This window comes from Achroia grisella, unplaced genomic scaffold (assembly GCF_030625045.1).
Source record: "Achroia grisella isolate CSIRO2021 unplaced genomic scaffold, CSIRO_AGI_Agris_v1 utg540, whole genome shotgun sequence".
Classification (NCBI taxonomy): domain Eukaryota; kingdom Metazoa; phylum Arthropoda; class Insecta; order Lepidoptera; family Pyralidae; genus Achroia; species Achroia grisella.
Window position 1 is genome coordinate 1,985,563 of NW_026712925.1, and position 22,913 is coordinate 2,008,475.

At 32.4% G+C, this 22,913-nt stretch overlaps 1 long non-coding RNA gene across 1 annotated transcript in view; it reads left to right on the forward strand.

Moving 5' to 3' along the window:
• Positions 1-22,913, forward strand: part of LOC131847630 (uncharacterized) — a 50,242-nt gene that overhangs the window by 15,287 nt on the left and 12,042 nt on the right. The gene's annotated exons all lie outside the window — the stretch shown is intronic.

Sequence of the window (22,913 nt, forward strand, 5' to 3'; positions counted from 1 at the left end):
TACTAACATTATATACGTGAAAATAAGTTTTATTGTTAATTCACTGGCCCTTATGGTACAATCACATATAATTTGCTATTTAGGACACTATATCTCGATCACTTAAAATACTCAGGGTGCGACTAGGAACTACTATACATATAAAAAACAATATGTTAAAAGTGGTTTAATAGACAAAATTATTATTTTTTACCATTACATCTGCCTTTTTAAAATAAAATATAGACTAAATTTGCCCTCGATACAACCTTTCTTCAGGTAAAATATAGTATTCATTCAGCCGTTATGTTATGAAAAAGTAACAAACACACATAATAAAATATGGTACCGGAGAGGAGGGGAGATTTTATTATATAAATTTATCTAACATCCTGTGTTAGAATTATTCAAATTTACAATATATATTTGTACAGTCATAGTCAGAAAGTATATATACATAAGTATAGAGTATAGATGAGTATTCTACCTACGTTAACAGAAACTCATCATAGGTAGAATACTAAGGAGAGGGGACTATTAGTAATGAGGGTTTATAACCATGGGGTCTGACTGACTCACTTGACTTCATTTGCATCCTGCCATCGTTTACCGATGCCCCACGAGCCAATATATACAATAATGTTTCTAGCCCGACATATTTACTTTATTTTTAACGTATTTTTTTCTACTAATTATATGTTATAATATATACCTACACAGATGTAGGTAGTCAATTAATATTTAGGCCACGACTTCCTCCACGTTTACATTTGTAGAAGCTTTGCATTAATGATAATCAAACTATAAATAAAAATACATAAAGCATTTTATAAGATCACTTAAAGATTGGGTATTCATATTTTATAAAAAGTAATTATTATTTATCTTTTTCCTTTTTAAAAAAAATCTCTTGTGAAATAATATTATTATTTCACAGAATATGTGAGTCCTATACTCACATATTCTGTGAAATAATAATATTAATACGTGAAGCAAAAATGTTGTACCCCTTTTTACGACAATTGCGCGAACGATGGAGTATAAATTTCGGCCACTTATAATTTATTTAGAGAAGTAAAGTAGAATGCTAATCTTTTTTTTAATTATGCATAACAAATACATTAAACCAATAAACCAAACATTATATCTACGCTCTACCATGTATTTGACACACACTCTCATAGATTCACAATAGAACCTTAACAAAGTTCAAACTTATAATTTAACATAATTGTGGCCGAATGGGCGACCACTACTTCTAATTCCTTGTGAAACGTCGCGATTTTACTACTTTTATTATTATAAACAAATAAGTTTAAAGATTATCACATTTATTTTTATTATGTAATATTGGTGACGTGAAACAGATGCCGAATGTGTATTTTTTTCTTGTTTTATCACGATGTGAAGCTGTGGTGCCGTATCACGTCGTGCTGTTAGATAGTATTAGATTAGATATATTGATATATATCGTATCTCATCGACATCGACAGTATTATGTTAATACAATTGAACTGAGGTGTATACTTACAACATTACTGGTCATACCCTGTTATACTTAACTAATATAACAGAGTAATAAAGTAATTTATATCTGTGATTATGCTTAGAAAGTGTTGAAAGTACCTGGGTATTAAGACATAAATATATATTCACATATGTAGTAACTGCTATCGATAACATATATATAAGTTTTCAAAATATAGAAAATATTCAAGAGTGAATTGTAAGTAGATTAAAGAAGAATTTTCTAAACACGGAAGTAGGTATGTAATTGCTTAAGTTGCTCACGAAATTTTAACTTTTTATTAATTATATAATATAATATAATATAATATAATATAATATAATATAATATAATATAATATAATATAATATGTATATTATATTCGCGAGCGCGCGTCATGCACTTGACTCTTGGCTGCATATGTGTGCGTCTCAAGGTCAAGGTTACCACGTGGCGGGGGTACCGCCGGGCGGGGGGTGCAACATGGGACCCTCACCCGTCTCATTCTATAATTATTATTCATATAAAATGCTTCTACGTTGTGATCAGTTTTGTGCTAAATATTCGTATTGTGATTTAGGATTACATAGGTATCTACTGGAATAAATATTTGATGCTATTAGAAAAGTCAGGTAAAATTTAATAAATCTTCAATAAGTGCGATAACAAATTTATTTTCAAAGACTCAGATTATTATAGACACATAGACAAATAACATGGTTCTCACCGTTGCTGTAATATGTAATATCTTAATATATTTTAGTTCATTGTTCTATATTATATCGAAAAATAACATACTATAAAATGTACATTCACACAAAAAATAACTCTATATTCACACATCTCTTTTGCGTCGCGTCGTGGTGAATTTCAGTACAGAGGTAACGGTTAGTCTGTTATACTATATCTTTCAGTTGGCATAACAAAAACATATTTAAATATTATTAATTTTATTTACCAAATAAAATTAATAATATTTAAAACATATAATGAAAAATACCTACCTTAATTAGAATTTTAAATGTACCTACTATTTTTTATAACTACAAACTTGAGCATACTATCATATTATATTTATAGAAAAAGGTCTTAATTACACTTTACATTATTATATATTTATTTGCTACTTTACTGTTGTTCTTCAATGTGCATTAAACGACAATGTAGAGTCCTTTATACGTGTACGTCATTTAATAATACCACAGATAATACTAAAGTATAACTTATATATTATAGATGCTTAGATATTCTATGACAATAGGTAGGTAGGTATACTTAATCTATTCATACGTTAATACTATCTCTATATTATTATCATTATTTCCACTGATATAAGCGCTTCTTTATTCGGAATTAATTATGGAAGGTCATGAAAATTTTAGTGTTTCAGTAGATCGTAAAATTTTTAATTCAATGTCATTTTTTCTTGTGCTATTCTAAAATTTCTTGCTAGCTTCGTGATTTTATTTCAGTATATAGAGTCTGTTGCTCCGTCCGTAAAGATATTACTTTGCTAGTGTATTTTAAACCCACAAAAATGTGAATCAAAACTGTTAATAGTATATATATTGTTATCTTCTATATTATTTGTAATTTGCCGTTTGACCAGTTGTCTTATATATATATTTTTATTGTAAATTTAATGTTACAAATAATGAAGATAGTCTGAAAGATATCTCTTCCAGCCAACCTAATACTGTGACAGAGGAGGTAGTTATCGGCAAGGGCATGAGTTTTGTAAAAACATAAATACAACTGATATAGACAATTCTTTTTTATAAAATATGTGTACTAAATATTTCTTAATAATTATAGCGATAGCAATTAAAAACGACGGATATAAAATTAATGAATGTGTCATCCTCTTCACTTTTTCATGAAACAGTGCCATCTGTTATTTAGTCACGTAACAGACAAGGCGAAGCGCGCGTGACTAAAGTAGCACGCGGCTACTTGCTGCAGTAAATACTAAATTTATCATATAGGTGGCTCTACTGAGCACATATATTAGAACAACATTTATTTCAATATTATTTTAATAAATAAGTAATCAGTATATATAAAAACCTATCTGGATTCAGGTATGGGATCTTAATTCACAATATACAAGAATATTATTTAATTAAAAAAATATAAAACCTCATAAACAACCTGCTTAGTCTCCGTACGGATGCAGTTGACTAATGCAACGTTATCTAGGTTTTAAAAGCATCAATAATTAACTATACACAAAGGAATATGCATTTATGTGTACCAGAGTACTATCAAATTGCTCATCTTAATTCTAAAGTTGTTCGGTAGAGATCACTTTTAATGATAGAGCTACTCATTGTGCTTACTTGTATGCACATATATAATTGACAAAAGCGCAGCTGTACTTTAATATTTCTAAACAATAAATAATATTATTCTAGGAAATGTTCTATAACGATGTCTATACTTAAATATTATACGTTTGAAGAACAAAACAAACATATAATCATCCATACATATACAAACTTTCACATTTATAACAAGTATTGATTATAACCGTGAAAGTTAATAAGTACCCAGTTACTCAATATTTGTTATTGGAAGTTTACAACAAAGACTTTTTATTCCTAATAACTAAAACCCCTACAAATCAATTTTAACTATTCTGGAAAGGAAGGGACTAAAGGGCAAAAGTACCTTTCTCTTAATAAAACACAAAAATTGCAAGTTCTATATTTGTTTTTCATCTGTATTTTTTAGGTAAAATTAGTATTCGAATTTACTATAAAATCTAAAACTTTTAAATATACTATATATTATTTGTATACTTGTATTGTAACAAAAGCCACGTAACTATAAAACATTTTTTCTGATTTGAGTAGTCACAAATTTTCTAGACTTTTATTACTTATTGTATTATATTAATGTACTTATAAAATAATTATAAAAATTGTACATGTATTACACAAACCTGTATTGCGACCTGTATTTTATTATTAATTAATTATTATGCTTCAGTAGACTTCTACTGAATAAAATAATTAATTAATCTCAATACATTATTAAAAAATCATATGTCACTCTACACTAGAATTTGTTTAAATATATGGTAATACTTGTTGATAGTGTACGAGGATTAAATCCTCAACCATGGGAAAGTGAGGCAGAGTATTTTAATGGCTACACCCTTTGTGTTCAATTCAGACAACAGATAATTTTATTAAAAGATTTATGGATTTCAAATTTTAATTAATTTTTCTAAAAAAATTCAAAAACTAATTTTGAATAACTGCAAAATACGTTACAAAATTTAATTAGTTTAAATCAATCTAGATATTAACCCATATATAATGAAATATAACTTTAAAGACTCGCGCAGACGAGGTTCATTTTGTCCGCCTAATTCTTTAAGCTTTACCTATTTACATGGCAAGTATGTACTATAAAATATAATTCTGTATTATATTACGATAAAAATGTAATATCTAGAATAATCCGTCATCTGCGCTGATCCATAAGGAGATGAATATTGGCGAAGAAGAGAAGACACCACGGACTATCGAACGACCGGGTGCCACGCTGTGCTCTCTCTGGATTTGGGGCGAGTGAACACAGCTGGTGGTATCTCAGTTGTTCCCTAGTTCTCCCACAATACGAACGAACATTTTATTACAAAAATGAAGAATTGAAGAAAGCAACCATCAGTCTTCCAAGTATAAAGAAGATTGATATAAAAACAAGATTAAGAAAGAAGATTTTAAAACCGCAAGAATATTAAGCAGATAAATTGACTTTTAAATATGATTTTTCTGTTATGTCTGTTAGAGAGGTAGGGTGTTATTTTATCTTTTTGTAACATAGCAAAAAATAATAATCATCTGATAGCAAAGCAAATAGAATTTGGAAAGTCATTTTGATATTATCGAATTAGTATAAATTCAGCTTTATGGCGTTGAATCGATTCAGTGACCTTTAAAAAGCCTTTAACCTACATTGAGCACATGATGATGTTATTTTTCTTTTCGACGGGATAAGGAAATGTCTATATAATATTTCTATGTATCTAGTCATATCATACTTAAATCTTTAGAAAGTGAATTAAAGAGAGAATGACCTGTCTCTTTAAAAACTTTACTCTTAAACAGTCCTAACTCTTAACTAATATATCTCTAAAGAAGTCGATCGAAATAATTATTCGGCAACTTTTTATCCCGGCCAATTTATGAATTCCATTGAAATCTATTAATATTTCATAAAATTGTTCGCAATTTTGTTAAGCTGTCTACTTAATATTAAGCTGTGTACTAAGTGGTTGAATTAGGTTTTGTTATTGGAGTTGTATCTTTATTTTTGGGCAGTTACAAATCATTATTACATAGTATAAAACAAAGTCGCTGTCGCTGTCTATCCCATGTATGCTTAAATTTTTAATGTATGCTTATTAGATAGAGTGATTTAAGAGGAAGGTTTATATATAAAATACAGTACCCGTGCGAAGTCGGGCGAGTAGTTAGTCAAATATCAAGGTACAATTAAATCTAGTATCGACTTATCATCCTAGTATCATTTATATTGTCCTGTATTTTTTTAATGAAGTGACTTGCTAAATATTCGTTTCTAAATTATAAAGTGTATACTTTCTTAGTTCATATAGAGCAGAGGTTCTTAAGCGGTGGTCCGCGGATTAGTGGGACATAGAAACGGCTGAAGTGGTCAACGAAACCATTTTACTAATAACCATTTTTGTTATAAAACAGACGGCGTTTTCTAATATAAAATGAAAATGATATTAATATTCAATTATTTTTGTTGGCGACAGACCTTTTTATAATTATTTGCTATTTTTGACATATTAATTACGGTTTCTACATATTTTTATTACTTTTACATTTGTTTTTATAAACAGCTAACCCAATGGCCACAAAATAAAAAGTGATTCATGGAGTGGTACAAAATTTTTACAAATGGTCTCTCATCGCTAAAAGGTTAAGAACCATCCGTGGTGGTATATATATATATATATATTTATATATAATGATGTGTAACTGAATGTGTTTGTTATTTTCGTTCTCTGTGCGTACGAGTGCTCGTCGCACGCACCGCTTGCGTGTCGCACTTTTAATTTAGCGCAAGGGAAAGTCGCTGTAACATCTCTTTACAGAGTCCACTTCGAAAACTGTACGTTATACGTGTCTACTCGATCTTGACATTTCATTCGAAAGTAATACCCATATGTAGCTGTAATTGTTTACAAGTATATGACTGTATTAATATTTTTATTTTATTGTATTTACAATTTAAAATTGAAATTCTTTGAAGTGACACTTAAAATCGTACTAGTAATAAAACGTCTATTTCCGATGTTGTAATGATGAATCATTAAATTTGAATAATTAAATATATTAACCCTTTCAGACCTGAATTTTTCTTCATCCGACGGATTTGATAAATTCCATGTGTCTAATGTAATGAGACAATAAAAAAAATTGTAGCCTTAAATTTTTAAAACAAATTAGTACTACTAAACTGAGTACTTTATAAGCGATCAAATGAATACAAATTTGCAATCGGAAATTATAAAATCGTTTTAAATTATATCTTATATCTACAACTGTGCACGCCAGTTTTGAAAGGGTTAATAAATGAATAGCGAAACAACTTTAACAGGAAAGTATTTATATCGTAAAATCATCACGCATTTACATACCTACCTAGAGATTTAATAATTAATTTTTACTGTAGGGAAAGAAACGTGATGTAGCGAATTTTATACCTGTTCCATAATTTTATTCCACCATTTACTCTTGTTAGTTACGCAAAAACAAAAAAGGGATAACAAGATATTTTACATTTTTTTTAAATATTTATACCTATTCTTATACTTATAATATACAAGTATACATTTATGCTATTGATGTTCAGTCATCAGTCTATTCTATTTAACGTCGCGTCGTGTGAAGCGGTATTTAATATGACTGATGTAGATTGCAGACTATTTTACAGAAATCAAAAATATTTTGGTCGCTCCTTGTCGTCTAATACACGTACAGCCTTACGAATTTGTCCAAGTACCTAGTTAACTGGTTGTGTTGTGAGTTAGCTATAATATGCACGTCGAACAGCTTTCACTGTAAAAGTCATTCATGACAGCTAAAATCCTGTTCTGCAAGCACATTTAGGTACTACTCGTGTTACATATATACATAATCGTTTTATATACCTAAGAGTAAAAATAAAGCAGATGTAACTTAATAATCATTTACTTTGAATTACAGATACAAATAGTTTAGTTGCATCAGTTCGTAAAAATCAATAATAGTCTATTGATGGTACATCGCGGTTCTATTAAATAAATTATATATTATTATGTCATAGTTGCGTATCTAGTTATTTAAGTTTTTTATATACATATAAAATAATCTATTCCTTGTAATATTATTATTTTATAGTACGATTTTATTAAAAATATAACCTTAAATTGAATAAGTCACACAACAATCCTTTAAATATATTTTTGTTTTGTAAAAAATAAAAGAGTTATAAATAAAAAAAAATTAAGATATAAGTACTGTACTGTGTGAATTGAAACGAAACTTACATTTTTATTATTTTTATATTAATATCTGATTAGGTAACCGATCGTTAGTTAACAAGTATTAGGTGCTTAACGCATAACGGAGGCTGCTTTAACGGCTGTTAGTTTTCTTTAAATAGTACATACTTTCGCCAGGTAGTAATCAAGAATAAGGTAACTGAACGATCCTGTAATCTGCCAGATAGTTTGTAAGTTACGGTTTCAACTTGAACTAAATAGAAATAGAAATAGAAATAATCTTTATTCAAATAAACTCATTACAAGCACTTTTGAATAGTCATATTTTGATTCTACCACTCATTCGGAATGCAGATTCATCACAAGAAGAATGAGCAAGAAACTTGTGTGTTGCTCTTTTTGATAGATGTTTTTTTATATAAATAATTACAGTGTAACAAGTAAGAGGCATGCGACAATCAACATAGAAATCGCTACGCACTCATTATTAGTGTAATCAGATAATATTGTCAGTGCTATGTATTTAAAATTTTTCTACAAAAACATTATTATCGTTAACGAATTCTTCAATTTTATAGTAAGCTTTTTTGCAAAGGAAGTGTTTTATTTGACATTTAAATCTTTTTTCTGTCAGATTTATAACAGACTCTGGTATTTTATTGTAAAACCTTACGCAATTGCCATAAAACGAATTACTAACTTTAGCCAAACGACATTTAGGTAAAATCAGTTTGTTATTGTTACGTAAGCTTTTATTAGTGCAATCACTAACTCTTTTGAAACTGTCTATATTCTTCCTGGCATACATGATGTTTTCATAAATATATTGAGAAGCAACGGTGAGGATATTTGATTCCTTAAAACACTCTCGCAAAGACTCCCTGGAACCCATGCTATAAATGGAGCGAATGGCCCTCTTTTGTAAAACAACTGATCTATGGTTTATCTATATATATATATATATATAGGACTTCCAAAAATTGTATAGATATCCCATAGGGTTTATCTATAAAATTTTTAGAAGTCCTAGATAATACATAATCACATACATAATTATGTATTACCCTTACAAATAAGTTATAAAATATATAACATACAAATATTTATATCTTGGTTTCATATTCGGAAAAAATGAAATTATGAAAGTCGGACGTTCATTGGGTGTTTTGATTTCAATCTCTTCAGTGTGGCAGATCATGGATTATTATCGTGGGTAAAAATTATTAAAAAATTGGTAAATTAAGTGTTATGCTATGAATTGTTTAAATTGTTTATATACTTACTGAACGGATATCGCATACTAAGATATGGCCATAAAATTTGGTATTATTGGAGCAGATTGATTAGGAATGCGCTAATTACTTTCTAGATCACCTCGTGTATACAGAAATGAAGGCCGATTTTTCATAAGACACAATGTATTATCGGCCTTGATTTCGCTACATACGAGGTTATCTAGGAAACCACTTATGGCACTATTGGGTTAGCCCAATTTTACCCATGGTACTGTTCCAATATTACCCCTCATTTTAGTGTCTCATGTAGGCCGTTTATGTAATTGCTTAACTGGGACATCTAAGTGGGCCAATGCCTGGTGACCTGATAGCCTCTCCCGGGAAAACCTAGTTTATGCAAGCTTTGAATGCTACAAGTACTGGCTGCATGCGACCTACCCATCGTCCGTCAATTGTTTTTATTGATCGTTACTGATTGCTAAGTATTACCACAGTATTACAAAGTCTTATTTCGCAATACTTACTGCTTATGTATATATATAACTGTGTCCATAAAATTAATTTCTATACCGTGGTAGCCTTTATGAAATGGCGTCTGCGTGGGTACCTCAGTCTCACCTAATACAGCTGTTATGCTTTGTGTATTTCGGCTAGGTGAGGTAAGGCAGTGAAATTAGAGATGCATGGCAAATTAGCCTTCTGGAAGCGATCACGCCCGTCAAAGGATAACGTGTTCTCCATAGTACCTACTGGTACTGAAAGATTGTATGGCGATGGTTAACATCATCAGATGGGCCGTCAGTTTGTTTGCCTTTCCAATTATAGAAAACATAAAAATAAACTATACCTATTATTAATTATACTAATAATAGTAACATATTGTTGTGAATATGGTATATTTATTTCTTCGTATATAACTAAGATGGGAATCACAAATTCAGCTGACGCAGCAGACATGCAACATATTCATTATCAATTACCTTCAAATTGGACATCGCTCTGTCTAAATCAACTAAAGTAGTTTTCAAGATAATAAGCGTGATCATTGATCAATATTGTAAATATGTTATGATATATTCTTATATATATCATAACATATTATTAGTTTGATATTAGATCTTTTTTTTTTAAAACGTAAGTGTTCTTATTATTTTGATAACTACTTACTCATATTATACAAACAATGTTAGTTGAAGAATTGTAAATAAAAGATTTGAATGTATTAAAGCCACCACACACTTTTGTCTAAATTAAATACACGTACCTTTATTTGCACGTGAACTTTGTAAAGATCGTATGAAGCCACTACCAAAAAAACTGACTTGACTTCTTTTCTCTCCGGTTTTATCCGGTTCCAAATAGTGGTACACGATTGAAGTAATATGGTTTCAACCTTTTAAATAGTGTTTTGATAATCAATCTTTTATGATAATAGTACAAATTTACTATCCTTCTTTTTATCATAATTTCACTGGTATAATAATATAATATAATACTAATCCTGAAATCTATAAAAAACTCTGAGTGCATACTATGTCTCTTAAGTCGTCTTCATGTGTAGTTTTGTCTTCCATACTTCAGCAACCAAGCAAGCAAGCTTACTTTGCTGTGTATGTATTTCTGTTAAAGAGAAGAAGTTTTGTTACTGGAGAACGTTGTTTCTGTTAAGAAGAAGAAGTTTGAATATGGAAATTAAATTACAGAGCATAGAATCATGAGATGTGTTTCACTATAAATATATTTTTAATACTTATGAGAGAGTTACAGCGAGATCCGACTTTAAATTGACAGTTGTAATTTTACTGTAAATTTTCGGTTCGGGAAAAATAACTGCAATTGCCGACTGAACTAAAAAAATACGTATTAGATTTTTGAAGCTAAAGGAAACATCACTTTCTTTCATTGCTTCTACTTTCACAATTTCAATTCACTATTTTGTATGTAACTGTAATTTGTGATATTTTCATAATTATGCCATTACGTCATGATGTGAGCTTACGTTTAATGTAATATTCATGAACCTGAGTTCTGTAGTCAAATAGAAAAAAATAACCTTGGAATATAGCCATAAATATATCTATAATATTTTCTTCATTAATTTCGTCATATAAAAATGTTTTTACTTGAACAATACGCAATCTGATCGAAAAGATAACAATATTTAATTTTACCTTTTTGTAGCATAATTATTGACGCATATTTAACACAGATTTATAAATTTAACACACAGATTTATAAACTCAAATGGGGCACATTTGAGTTGGAATTGACCATATTTAAGAATACCACGCCTTAAATTTTGTAACTTTTTAATAACTTTTTTGGAATTTTTAGTAACATTAAAAATTCTCAATTGTAAAGGATTAAAATTAATGGATTTTCTATGAATAATTTAAGAATTTCAGATACGAGCTAGGTTGTACGGTTCATGATTGCAACTGTTATTTGGACTATATGTAACCGGAAAATTGTAGATTATAATCCGTATAAAATATATTAATGACCTGGTGACTACTTTTACACATCCAGTAGTTGTCTGTGTATGATTGCAATACTTATATTCAAACTAGATGACCCGCAAATGTTGTATAGGCATATATATAAATTGATATCGCTATTAAAAAATAGGAGTTGATTGTAGAAGGATGAAAATTTGGGGCTGGAACACTCTAAAAAAATTGCCAAGTAATAGAAAAAGATATTAAGGGTGGACAACCCTTATCACTTTGGGGTATGAAAAATAAATAGTAGTCGATTCTCAGACCTACTAAATATACACATAAAATTTCATAATAATCGGTAAAGCCGTTTCGGTGGAGTATGGTAACTAACATTGTGACACGAGAATTTTATATATAACGTAAAAGTAAAGTGTATTATATTACGCTTAAATATAGTGATATTTAAAAAAAAATAATAAAAAAAAGTGTAAAAGAGTTTACTCTTAAAGACTTAAAAGTGTTTAAGAGTCAATTGATTGCGAACAATAATTATCCACTAGAACCGTTTGTTCCGATGACTGTTAACATCCTGCCTTACTTGATCTAAAATGTTCTGTTATGTACTCTACGCTTAACATCAAATATTATAACTACATAAATAGTTTAGTAACATTATCTATAATCAGCGTACAGGTCATCCCATAAGTTGACATTAAACCGGAACCATGACAGTTTAAATAATAAAAGTAATGAGAAAACTAAAAAAAATATTTATTTTAAAAATTATGAGTATAATATAAATGATATATATATATATATATATAATATTCTGCGATAAGGATTCCAAAATGGTATGATACTTGTAAATTTATAAGATTGCGGATATTTATCAGGACTCTTATCGGTTCTTAATTTAATTCCATAAATGAAAGAAACATTAGGATATATAATTAGGATTTCTTAAATAATGATGTCAGAGATCACCATATATTAATTCTACTTTATTCTTTATTTGTTAGTAAATTATATAAATAAGTCCAATTTTATCACACCCACTACAAGTTATACTTAAAAATAGATAAATATGAAAGAAATGTCGAACATTAACTAAAAAGGACTTAAGGAAACCAATAAAAAAATGCACATTTTCATACGAAAACGTCATATTTTTAATCAATAATGTAAATTCTATAAAAAACCATTCAAAAATGTCAGCAAAATTTTTGAAATGTTTTGCATAAAAAAATTATGGCTAAATATTAATCCATAAATTTTACTTTCTGCTAACAATAATGCGCTTTCCACTCTAACAAACCACATATAGATGTAAAATATAACCTAACAACTAACAAAATGGCCAAAATATCCTGAGAATAAATATTTTCTGTATATTTTGCCCATTTCGTTAGTTTTCTTAGATTTAATGTTAGTAAGTAAGACACAAATTACAGACATTTTTTAAAATAACAATTAATTTTAATGAAATTAAAATATATCCATTGATATTACAATTATTATTGGCTTTACAATGTAGTTCAATATTACAAGAGATAATCTTATGCCCTTGTGACATTGCCCTTTACGAGACATAGACTTGACGTCTCTATGTCAGAATGTCTTTGGCTAGATTGTATCAATCAGTAGCCAATAGTCGCATGCCAATTTACTGTCTCTGGCAAAACCCTTGATTGCATAACAGAGCAAGGGCAGGCCCAGTGTTGTAACAAACCATATTTTTATATGCATTTTTTTATGTAATTGCAATGGCAAATGTAATACCTCTCATGCATTGGCATTTTAGAAAAATCTAATGCTATCTTATATAGAAATTAAAAAAGTACTAAACATTTATTTACTTAAGCAATAAATTAAATAATTTATAACACAAAAAAATATGGTAGTCTGAAGTAAAATTACTTCAAAATGATGTGGTGTGTTATATAGATATTAGAATTAACCTTTTTCAATTCGACATATTTGTGTGTTTTATATTTTATTATATAATAATAGCTTTTCTAATACTACACTGATTTTGAAAATTTTACGTCAAGGTTATTGTTTTCTGTGTCGCTTATTAATTATATCAGGATTGAATTCCATATTTTCTATACAAAATAATATTAAATAATTTTATATTTTTCACTGTTCTATATGAATAAGAAATAAGGCATAGATGGATCTCATCTTAAAAAATAATAGCTACTCGAGCGGATAAGGATCTACGCCTTGATCAAAGATCAAAGCTAAATAATTCTTACAATTTTCCTCCAGTAAGTAGGCTGCCAACATTCATAAAGCACTACGAGTATTCTCTTAATCCGTAATCAGTAACAAATGTTTTTGTTTACTAGTTGTTACTCTCGACTACGTTGACTTTTTTTACTTAAGACATATTATTATATTTATATATTCAATATATCTTCGCTAAATTTCATATAAGATCATTCAGCGTCGTGCAAGCATACTTTTATAATCAATGTGTAGAATTTATTATAGAAAAACTACACGTAGATTTCATTATAAATTTAATTGCCTATTATTTCATAATATAGTACAAATTTATTATTAAATATATTGGCACGTTGAATATTTGAAATAGACAACCTCTTTATAACAAATCAATGTAATTTGTATCTTTTTATATTAGATATCACCACATTTGATAGTGAATATTGTTTATTCTCAAAACGTTACTGATATACCATCGTAAATTTTATCGCTTACCTACTTTTATTTTTATTTATTTCTATATTTCAAAGCAAAATAAATTAGCTCGTGTAAAAAAAATATTTATAGGTCTTAATAAAAAATATATGAAGTAATGCTTCTGTAGAGTTATAGTTATTTTCTTTACTGAATTAAAAATTATTACGAGAATTGTACGGTAAATCTAATAAAAATTTTAAAACAAAAGGTACTTAATTACTATTATGTAATAACAATAATATTAATTATGCTATCGTCTTCTCGATTGTAGTTACGCAGCATAAATTTATTCAATAGATTTCAACTTAACATAAAGTAAAACAAAGAATAAACTGCAATGCGCTTCCTTATGTGCCTCGAGATCCACCTGGAACCTTGCAGCAACAGCTGGATCGATAGAGGCACACTGCAACTCTCACATTATCATGACGACCTGCAGCCGTGACCTGGAAGGAGTGTGGGAGAGGGGGGAGGGCTTGCATCGAACGGCCGGGCTGCACTGAGCAGTTATTTTGGTGCAGCTGGATGGCCACAGTCGTTTGCCGCGCCTTCGATAGGGCGCCCGCGCCTTTAAATTTTATTGCAAAACGCCCCCGTGCACTCTGCCTTAAAAATAATATATCACTTTCAATTCAAACGTGCGTTCATTTTTATTTGTTTTCGAAATAAATGTGTCGTGTGTTTTTAAAGCACCTGTTGCGCCTTGCACTCTAGCGAGGTGAAACCGCGTGGAAAACTGTTTTTCTCGGTAGCGTCTACTTTCACCGTTCGCATTCCGCGACGACAAGCTGTTGCATTAAACCTGCCTTCGCAGTATTTTTCAATGTTTGTTACGTTCAGTTTAATGTGATCAGTATTCGTTGCGATGGATAAATTTTTAACATTAAACGTAATAAATCCAAATCCTTGAGAGGCGGTTAGGAATCGATATTGTAACAATAGATTATTCCTAAGAAATTTATTAAGTTCCTTCTGACCTAAGGGAAGACGGATTGAAGAGGTAAAATAAGAAAATTATATAAAGTAGAAGATAGCGTCTATAATTGATGTCTTGCATGAACTACATATGAATAACCAGTAAGTACGCACATATACGATATGTTCATAGATCGACATCAGGGTTCAAATGACATGCATGCAGCCAGTCACTAGTACAATGTAATAGTAAATAGCTATATTGCGTCATCTTATTCGTACTTTACTGGTTTATTCAACACATTTACGCATTAAAGATTCTGAGTAACTAAAAATTTATACCAGTATTTTCGTATATGTATCTATACAAATGAAATTTTTCGTTCAATTCATATCCATCATCTTTGATTTTTTTATGATACCTGAATTGTATGTAGAAACTGTCTTTATTTTTAGTCATGAAACTCAATAATTAGATATCACTGTGCAAATTGTCTAAATAAGATATTAAGCCATACTCACCCCATAAATCACGGTATATAAATTACCTTTTTCCAGTATATGCATATATTCATATCAGCTTTATTGATTCAGGTAATCCCGTAACGGTTTCCTGGGTTCCCTGCACAGGCTATCACTCAGAGAGAGGTCAACTATATTATTAGTCCAATATTTCATTTTACTTGTATAAATTTATTTGTTGCTGTGTCCTATATTTCAATTTAAGTCAACCAGATTGATCCAGGTTTAACAAATGTTTTAAGACTCATTTGCATAGTAACGGTGGCCCGAGCTCAATACAAGGTAACTAAGTCCACTCCACCTTACTTCTGAAAGAGACCATTTGTTTTATGATATGATAAGAGATCGAAAGTTTCTGATCAGGTCCTAAAATAACTGTTTCCAGCATTTATATATGTCGCTCTGATCGGTCTAGATTGTCTATGTTCTAAAGTTTATCCTACATCAGAAGTAATCTGTACCTACCCCAAGCTTTTCTTTTTTTAAATATTGTACCTAAATTGTAGTAAGTTACTAGAGACATTTAAATGTTCTTAATGTATTCATATTAACCCGATCGATCTTAATTATCTAGGAAGCCTAGTTAGAGTCGGGCTCAATACTGGCTATCTAGGTCCGCCCCGCCTTCTACACATAGTAGGAGGTCAAATATATTATCAGCCGACATGTATCTACGTGTACAAATTAATTTACTGCAGTGCCCTACATTCAAATGTCACCCTGATCCACGAACGATCCAGGCTTTATTAAGGACCTAGAGTATATTGCTACAGTAACGGTAACCCGGGCTCAACGCAGGCTATCTAGGTCTACCCCACCCTCTTTACTCTATAGGAGGTCAAATATATCGTCAGTCGATATATATATTTACGTATACAAGTTAAATATACTGCAGTGTCCTACATAAAAATTTATGTCGATCGATCCAGGTTTTTCAAAGGACCTAGAACTTGTTTTCATAATAACGGTGACCTGGGCTTAGCACCCGCTTCACTCAGAGATAGGTCAAATATATAACTACCAACATATAGTATTTCTCTCGGCGTTCTACATTAAACTTATGCTCTCTTTGATCGATCCAGGTCTTACAAGGGTCCTAGAGCTCGTTGCTATAGTAACGGTCCGGGCGAATAGGGGTATCAAGGTCTACCCCATCTACTTTCCTCTGAGTGGGGTCAGATTGTTATTCCAATCAATTTAAAATTACTAACTATTTAAATCCACAATAAAACTAAAAATTTGAATTTAAAAACAATATCAAAACTACTTTTGCAGTGTTCAGATTTTTTTTTGATATATGATACTACAGAGAAATGCAATAGCTGGCACCTGGCCAGAGATGCAGTTACGAAGGGCGAACTTGTGGGTGGGGTAGGCGGAAAGGTCGCATCGAGATGTGGGGAGGTCACGTCGGGATAGGGGGTGGGGAATGCAATTATTTACGAGCGCAACGCGCAGGTGCATCCGGGACATCCGGGTGAGCCAGCTATCATATCTGATCAACATAGCCAACGCACTCTGCAACGAGCTACCGATAAGGACACTCGTTTCACTTTTGAGATATCAGTGTATAATTTTCCTTAATTTGCATAAAAATTAAATTATAGTAATAATTAAATACTAGAAGGATAAGAGGGTAAGTGGTAATCTTTTTAGCTTAGATTATGTTTGCTTTACCTCCCTTACATACCCTTACTTTTACTGTGGGGAAATATTTCGTTAAATTTATTAAATGGAATATTTTAGAATTAGACCACTAAATTAGAAATAGTAATCATATTTATAATATCTATATGAAGATAGATGTTATTTCTCTTACCAAGTAATGTTTTAGAATTTGTTAACTTTTAAAGTTATTTTTAAGTAACAGTAAATCAGTTTATAAAGTATCAGTTAACAAACAGCTGATTTATTACACTGGTACATGTCACCCAACTCACAATTTCGCCTGGAGTATCATGTCATGAATAATGTACGGCTATCAACATAATACAATGTCATAGGCATATCTAATGAAGCAGTAATTATGTTGCCACACATTTTGAAAATAAACACATTGCCTATTTGATAAAACAAGTTGCAACTAATAACGTAGCAACTCGCATATTATAATTATAATAGTAATGACGCATAGTTTAAATGGTCTGAAAGTACAACTTATATAAAATATGTCTAATTTCTATTACGCTGTTATAAATACTCCAGCTCTTTATAAAGACAATAAAATTTTAAGTCAACAAAATACAGTGAGTGGCTAGACGTTTGAATTCTCACTTTCATCTCAATCTTGTTATTTATTAGCGTCGCATAGAGCTAGCTAGGGTTAATGCTTGTGTATTTCAATCATTAATTAGTAGCCTGAATTAAATAAAAATAAAAGAAAATAATAACTAAATATTATTAGTTTTTATATAATATGAGAACCTTTTACTAAAATGTTGTTATTTAAAAAAAAATACGTCACAATAATAATAATTGAAGAGTCATATTCTCATAATTTGATTGAGTAACATCTACAATTTGGCATCTTTAAAGATCCCAGTTAGTAAGATTGACTTGTGTTAAAAATTCATATCGAAGAAAGTAACAGCCCTAATCTGGCGGTTGCGAAACATTCACGCATGTAAAGGCAAGCACACACGGCACGTTCAAAAACTTTCGCTCGTGGGACCATTGACCGTGGCTCCACTTTCTAAAGCATGTCGTAACCGGTGATCGCCCGCACTCGCCCATTGTAATTCACGATACGGCTCGACGCAACACGCGATGTCATTAGTACCTTTTTTGTAATGTTTTCGCAAATCCGTAGAAAGTCAGCTGTATGCGGCTGTGACGTACTCTTTCAGATCAGTGTATACTCGTCCTTGGACTAGTAAAACGCTATCCGCAAATTTCTTGACCTGGGCGCTATGCCAAGCCGCATTATAAAAGGACAAAAAAATGTTTACTTGAAAATAATATTTTTGGCTAATGATATAACATTAGCGTATTCGAAATTTCTAACCGTGATTATAGTTTTTTTAACATTAGTGACCTTTGCCTATACCAGGCTAGATTCTAATCTGACCCTGACCGCGCGTTCTAGGCTACCTAGAAAACGCCCTTGGGCAGGCTGCCAGGTCCCCCCCTCCCCCACGCAATCCGCCCCACGCCCCTTCTCCCGGGCGGGACGCTCGCGCATGCACAGGAAGTACCCGTTATTTCATCCATTAGGCGTTCAATAATTGGACCTACCTTGTTATTGGCAATACCACTCACTTCAAGTAACAGGCACATCTTCTAATTCATTATTACTAGATCTTTCCATAGAATAATTTAAGTTTGTATTATAAGTGGCAAAATACGTGATCGTTAAGGTCACTGAATAAATAGGGATTATAGAGAATATAGCTGCAATACCATTTGTGATTAAACAATGTGATGTGACCAATTTAACCAATTAATTAATCTTTGAATGTAGATACTTCGGGCCTGTCTAAAATATACCTATATCAATTTATATCCCCTAATTTGAGTGGTCAATATTGGCACAACAAAAGATATTTTAAAAGATTGATGAAAGTGATCAAATTTCGCTACAAAATTTCGTTTTAATTTCTTATCATATTATTTTACATTATTATACTAATTTCTTTATACTGACAAAGTAGGCAGATTGCTTACTCTCACGGGCAAAACATCGTGAAGATATTATTACTTGGTATAATTTCGTTAGTTGACAGGTCGTCATAAAATTTATATTTTTATCCATTCCACTTACTACGGTTATAATATTACCTGCCTATTTCTGCAGTAAATTTAATACAGCTTTGTGTAAAAAGTCAATGACTCTACTTCAATTTTAAACGACCAATAGTATCCTCGGTCACCTGTATAAACCAGCCTACCTGTGTGCTCGTATTTGTTGCGGTGTCGTGGCCGGGTAGCCGTCGCCGTCGGCTTAAAATATACTTTGCCAGTATTGTCAGTCCCCTAAGGTTTATATATAGGTCAAATTACCTGCAATACCACATGAATTTAGTAGTAATTTCGTCGGTTCTTAAAACAAATAAAAAAACATCTAATTACTTTATCAAGTATTTCATTAAAAGAAACATATTGTTCCTGGGCTCCAATACTAAAAAAATCTTGAAAAAAGAACACAAATCTTGTGAATTAACAGGAAAGTCATATCCAACGAATTAAATTAAAAATTAGTCCGGTCACTAGAGTAACTATTCTTAACTACTACATATCAACAACATATGTTCGTGATATAAATGGTAGTCAAAACATAATGTAACAAATATTAAAAGTTGGGAACATTTACCTACTAGTAATTGATCTGGTCAAGGTGTACGACCGACCTCTCAAGGATACGTGATATTTTAAAAATGCATTTGGCTGCCGTTTATGATGCCATAATGTAATCTTGTGAGCACACGTGTCAGTGAGTCACATTCTTAGCTCGTGGACGCGCACCGTGAGTCAGCCGGCCTTGAGCTAGCATGGCGTACCACAAACCAGAGATACGTTCAAGTTAATAGTTATCTACACAGGCTTCCAGCCAGTTGTGATAATAAGTGATTCGCTGTGGACACATATGCACTTTATAAATACGAAATTTAACGCATTCGTATCGAAAATACCCACCGCTGTAAATATTTCAGATAACGTAATTTTCGCTACACGTATGTAATCCGCCTGCATTGTCTCGAAGTCCATATCAATTTAGATGTTAACGGTTACAATCATGAAATCAGTAGAAATATATTGTTGTTTTCGTTTAACCTGGATAACTTTATAAAATATATTCCGCAATGTTTTCGCATGTCGCCGTGAGTTGGCCGTCGAATTGGAGCATCTATTTGTGGCGTCCGAGGCCTGCTCGCGACAATATTGTAACCGACATACGAGACCTACGCGCCGCGGTTAACACCTATTACTGTTAAGTTTCTAATTTGCGCTTCGGACACGTGAGAATATCGAAATAGACACACACAAATACTAAACGCCTTACATGTAAATAACTACATTACAGTGCAATTATGCAAATAGATGGCAGAGTGTGCGCTGGCCTAGTTATTGGTGCATCTGACGCGAGTTCATCTGTGAACTGCAACTTGTATACGCAACTCAAATTCACACCCTCCCCATCTGCGTACGCTCTCTACGCGAAAACGCGAAAACTCATAACAATGGAGTCAGTAAAGTGGATCATGGATGCGCTAAGCATGAAAGCGAGCTCACACGCAGGCGAAAGTGATATGCGTGAAATCAGTTGATGAAATGTGGGGGGGCAGGTGGACCACGGTTGCGAGGCGAGATGGCACATCAGAACCGTCGTCGGCGAAGCGATGCGGTTGCGTCAACCGCGGCCCGCGGCCCCGATGGCAGAGCGCGTATTTCAAGCCGGCCCGCGCGCTGCACCGACCGACCGACCGCTTTGCGAAACCGTCTGTTATGCAAGGCGTGCCGTGCCGCTGCCAACTCGCGGCCGCTCGCGCACCGCCGGAAGGAAAAGTGGAACGCGCCGCAGTGGTGCGGCCGCGCGCGCCGCCTCTACACGCCCCGCGAACTCCAGTGAAGTGTCCCCCAGTGTCGTGTCAGTGTCGCTTCTAGAACGTTGGAATTGTGTTGCGCAAGTCCTACGCCTACAGCGGGATTATTTTAAACTAGATAATTAGCAGACCACGACCTCGGCCCGAGCCCGAGTTACAACCCTCTACCGACTGTACATAATACCCCCGAGCACGTGCTACACCATAAGAATTATCACGTGTACAACCTATATCCTCTGACACTAATCGCTTGCATTTATGTGCATGTGCATGTTTGTTAGTCCATATTTTAATTATCTATCTCTTCTGCTGCTTATTTTAATTTACACTTGTATATATTGTTAACTGTAAGGGTCTGCGCAGATGACGGACAGTACTTCAACCAACTTTTTTTGACAAATTTAAACACCTAGTATAGGCAACCTATGTTGCATAACGTACACCACTTTGTGGTAAGTCACCAGTGGAATAAATGGAATACTTTATCCTACACGAATAAGTCGCTCGTCTATACATGCCCTAATAGTAAACTCAGGTAGAACTTAGGATTTTCATACAATTTATATCTGAAGTGAAGTGCATAAAATGGAATTGCCGGTATCAACTCTTCCATATAGTGTGCCAAGAAATATGAAAATACCCATGTTACGCATAAACATCGGTGATCTTAACAGCTCCGGCACGTCTGACAGGGACAGCACCCGTTAAACTCGACATTATTTTCCCACTCAGAACGCGTGCTTTCATTTTAGAAACGTAATCCGGGCTACGTCACGGCACCAGCCTCGTGTTGCGAATATCGACTGCTTTTCGACTTTCAGTTACAAATCTATGTTTTAAATTGCGAATAATGTGAGTTGGATGCGTAGTTGCCTCAAGAGGGAAAGCGCTCGTTGGACCGTGGTCGCTTCCTCGAGCCTTTCGTATAACTTGAGTGTGCGCACCTATTTACGCCATCCGGCATTCACTAAATAAAAGTCTAACCACACGCATATCTACTTATTCGCAGCACTGACTGACTCTGAACCTAATCGCGTCCATTCACATTCCTACCGCCAGATGCGGTGCCTTTTAACTCGGCCCATGTATTCAAGGACATATTAATAGCGTGTAAAGGAGAATGAAGCGGACACATTTATCATGCGAGCCCCATACTCGGCGCAATTGCACAATGCAGCTTATCTAGCGCATGAGAGCCAACTATTATTTGTCCTACTTTCTTGCAGAGTCGATCTTACGATTACATCGGTGCACTTTCGAGCGATGGATTGTCGTGACATAACGTTAGCTCGCTGGAAACAAGTTACATTCACTTTTGAGTACCATATGCAGTTTAAAGGGCGCGAGGTAATTCATCTCCACGAATAATAATACTGAGAAAAACTTCATCGTTACGTATTGAATATAAAATATAAGACATGTTAATAATAGTTACGTAAAATATTATTTTATTTAATTGACGTCTTTTCCCAAAGTCTGTAGAAATTGATACAAATGTTATAGGTAATAACGTGAAATCGACCTTCAGATGGTCGCGCGTGT